Genomic DNA, 4,882 nt, shown 5'->3' on the forward strand with positions numbered 1-4,882 from the left:
ATGTATATCATAATATGAATACATTGGGCACCATTTGAAGAAATGATGATTATTTAACTTTCATTCTAATTACTTTACACTTCCCAAAATTTAAAAGTGATGATTGTGTAACACTACCACACTGAACTTGGTGTTCAGTCATTGGACTGATAGAGTTCAAGTTGCCTGGTTGTCTATCATGATATAATTCAATTTAGAAAAAATTCTATAAAGTGAACCAAATAAAATTGTTCTAATTATATCTGCTAGTGTTGGCAACTGGAAAACCCCACATAAGCTATAAGGATGTAGACAATGGACGTTACCTGGTGTCAGGTCTTCCAAACGGAATACAGATCAAACGGCCATCCAGCTACAGTGTAGCAAGTTTAAGAACAATTTAAGCAGAAGGGAAAGATATTACATTTTCAGGTAAGTATGAATTTCATTACAAAAAGAAAAACAATATATATAAATATAAATTTTATCTGCCGGTATTGGCAACTGGAATACCCCACATAAGCTTAAAGGACGAAAGACAGTGGACATTATCTGTTGTCAGGCTTTCAGTGGATTCAAACTCAAACAGCTATCAAGCTACAATGTAGCCAAAAGAAACTTTTTTTTCAGAATGCAGAGAAGATGATGAGGACATGAGTGTAGATGAGGGTGAAGAAATAACGGTTAGAGATGTGGAAGTGGTAGAGCAAGGTAAAAGTGAAAATCATTTTTTTTTATCCTTCAATGAAGGAAAGTGAGAGCTTGCATGAAACATCTCATTTATAGTACCATACCTTAAAAACCACTTATCAGTCAAAACATACTGATAATTTTTTTCAAAATTTAGTTATAACAGTCAGGTGGACTTGGTACACCATGTATGTCCCAATGGTTAGATTTCAGCATGTAAAAAGGTCATAACTGCTTTTTTTCACTAGAAATAACCATTACAAAATCATACAACTGCAAATAAACTAATTTTTCTTTCTCAAATAAATTTCAGTTACTCAAATTTGCTAGTTAATTGATGAATTAATTTAATTATCTTCCTTTCCTTTATGAATATTTATATAGTATTAGTCTTCATGTTCTGGTATTGTCTATGTATATAAATAGCATTAATACCTATGCCTAATTGATTAATATTGTGTATAGTATCATTTGTAAGACGTCAAATATGCTGCAATTATATATAAACTATAACACTACATAAGCATTGTGTTAAAATCTCGGTCATTATTTTCTTTGCATCTGGGAAGTTAAATATGCAATGCCAACAATTTTACTACTAAAAACACCGATTTGGAAGGCGGCCAACGTCTTAAAGATCTTCCACCACAGCAATATTCAAATTCAGGCCCCAAAATTGGCATGAGTTTTCTGTCATACCCTAGAAGTGAACCTGTCACACAAGCAAGTCATCAGAAAATGATGATACAAAATATTGCAAATAAACATAGTACGGACAGTTATATGATCACAAAACAACAAATAACAAAATAAGTACTTGCATTAGCATTGTTTTCTAACATAACAGTCACTCATCATTAGACCAGTCAGTATAATAACTGTGTATTTTACTGTGTGCATGATTTGTGATATACTGAATGTAATACAGTAGGTACTATATTTACTCTACTGATATGCAATTGACTACAGAGATGTTGACAAAATGAAATCACAAACACACTACAATTATTCTTTTTAGTGGTAGTTGTCAACATTTTTATAATCAATAAAAACATAACAAATTGCATAACTGACATTTTGAGTGCAAAAATCATTATTTTCAGAGGAAAACATGTGCAACCCAATAAAGGATATAGTATTGTGTATTTCAATATGTTAACACTAAAATCACACAAAACACTTTTAGGGCTTTAGAAAAACATTTTGCCTTATATTTCGAAAACAGTAAGATGTCAGTTATGCAGGCTCTTTTATTGTGGAAGTGCAGTATACGGTATTTATTATGCCCAATATTTCTAACTGTATAGGGATTTATTAAACAGAAGAATGAATGGTATATTCTCACTTGTTGATTAAATCAGTCTCAGCTGTTCAATTTTAAAGATGTTTTTTATTGTAAACATTATCAACTTACTATGAAATAATTTTTTTCCCAGAATGTAGAACAGAAGTGAGCAAAAACATAAGTGGGAGAGAGGAGGAAATTATAAGAAAGGAATCTGTAGGAGAGCTACAAAAAGAGGGTAAGTTTTCATCCAAGTGTTAAATTTTCAGTAGGCATACATATCTTTCCATCTGCATTTTTTGTTGAATTGAGGTTTGAGGATTGGTGGGTATCTCATTGTTTATCAGCATAGGATGCCCTTCTCCATCCCTTGAAAGTAGCAGAGGGATAGTGTTTGGTTATGCCTCTTTTTATAAATTCCTGATAAACCTATGTTTTTAAAAAAAATTATTTTTTAACAAAATAATTGTTATTTTTGGGCTTTTCTTAGCACTTTCTCAGGTTGTAATGTTGATGTTGTTAGGGTTGATTCAGGGAATATAATCCAAGGGAAAGTGAGGTTGTATTTTAGGTGGTTATTGCATTGTTAATTAACATTCTACATTAATATTTCCTAATGCATGATATATAAAAAATATACTACTGCCAGTATACAGTATTTTTTATAGAATACAATTGCCTATCAAAACTATATTATTACAGATACTTGCATTCATTTGCTGGTCGTTGTTTCGTCTTTGTCTACCCTAGAGCTGCACTCATGATGAGGCCTAAAAGGCCAAAACAGATTTTTTTCCCTCATGGATATTTGGATTATTTTGTCATTCTGATCGGATTTTCTCTACTGTTATGTTTGAAAAATATTTATAATTTATTTTCAAGTTATGGCCCTGGCAAAAATATCCTATAGGATCCTATAGGATGCTATAGGACAAAATCCTATAGGATCCTATAGGCCCCTTTAGGATCCTACAGGCCCCTATAGGTTACATATACTTTTTTATGAAAACTGGTTTACTAATGGGTTTTCAACTGGTTTCCAACAGGTTTCAATTCCAACTGGTTCAACTGGTATTCAAAAAGTTATGAGGTCCAACTGCTTTTTCCACTGGGTTTCAATTCTAACTGGCAAACTGTTATCATTAGTAACTCTGAGTTGCTGCAATATCTATTTACTGTACTTACTCTATCGCCAAAATAATTTAAACAACATTTTTGTTAATACTTATTAATGTGCATTTATTATTAAATTCCACCAACAGTTACAATTATAACATACTCTGACCATTAAAAAATTATTTATCATATTAATATCTAAATGTAAATTATATATTTCTTTAATACATTCAATGCAATATTTTAAATTTAAGAAAATACTGTATTTTTAAAAATCAATGCACATTTACATTCTATATTTACTCTATACTCATAACAAGATCTATAGTATTAGTCATACAATGAATTAATAATATATATAAAAAAAAAACAATGCAGTTACAGTATTACTACTGTACACTTTAATTACATTGTGTATAGTGAGCAAATTTAAAAATACATTAAGGATTAAATTAAAAGATTATAGATGATTACAATACAATTGATTTATTTATTTAAAAAAAAAAAAATTACTGAATTTAGAAAATATAAATAAATCAATTATGTGCACTTTGCAGAAAGGTGAACTAAAAAACAAAAACAATCAACAGATCAATTAATAACTTGTCAATTATCTTTTGTTAAGTGAAGTACCGATCGAAGTGGGAGCTTTCTACAGCTTTCGCCTCCTTGGTATGGCCGTACGATTACAAATATTGTTGCTTTTTGAATCAGTCCTGAAAAAGAAATTGAAATATCAATTATTATTTCAAGAAAAAAAAATATAACATGGTTCAACTTGATTTAAAACAATGGATTGCTAGATACTGTATAGTGGCTTTCAGTGGCTGTGAGCTCTTATAATAATAAAATAATAATAGTAGACGTAAGGCGAATAGAAAAATTTGTTAGATTAAATTTGGGAAATATTGATGTGGGAATAAAAAAAATGTTAACAGATTTTTAAAAATGATGCAATTTTTGAATGGAAATACATTTTCCTTAAAAACAATAAAATTAAACCAGTTTTTATACAATACTTACAATATTCTTGCCAAATAAAAACAGTCCCTCTCATCAATTAAAAAAAAGCAATAATCTAATTTAGTTTTTTGATTTTTTTTTTAAAGTGATAATCTAATTTAGTTTTTTTCTATGTGCCCTTACATTTGCATATTGTTAGGCCCTCATTGGATTAATGCCTATGGAACACAAAATTTAATCTTGGGGGAGTATTCCATAACGCTGCAGCAGGTACATCAGCGCATGTTGGTATTTAACTTTACCAGGTACCCACTTATACTCCTTGGTGGAGAGAAGCAATGCAGATAAAATGCCTTGCCCAAGGACACAAGTGAAATACACAGTGAGGGAATTGAAACCCTGACCTCAATATTGGGACCGTTTCCCCTGCACCAAACCACTTCTACTTATTGACCAAAGTCAGTGGCAATTATAGACCTTAAGGGCCCGTATATTACTCGGCTTTTTTCTGCCAGGACCATAGACCCTCCTTCAAACCATGTGTCATAAATCAGCCATGTGTTAATACATCAAAAAAGTCAGTCACCAGAGCGAACTGGAGCTTCTACCCCATACCTCTATCTGTTCCCTGCACCCAGGCCCTGGCGAAGTATGTGCTTTACAATTAATACTACCTGGAGCACTATGTGCTCCACCAGACCCTGGCAAAGTGTGTGCTTTACATTAATACTAATTTTAACAATAATAAATTTTATGCACCTGGCTGGTAAAATGACTTGGTATATTAAAATTTGACATAAAAATTATAAAATTTTACTCATCATTGAGCATTAAGAATACAGTATGACG

Source organism: Anneissia japonica, unplaced genomic scaffold (assembly GCF_011630105.1).
Source record: "Anneissia japonica isolate Jap-2015-1 unplaced genomic scaffold, ASM1163010v1 scaffold287889_len55342_cov104, whole genome shotgun sequence".
Taxonomy (NCBI): domain Eukaryota; kingdom Metazoa; phylum Echinodermata; class Crinoidea; order Comatulida; family Comatulidae; genus Anneissia; species Anneissia japonica.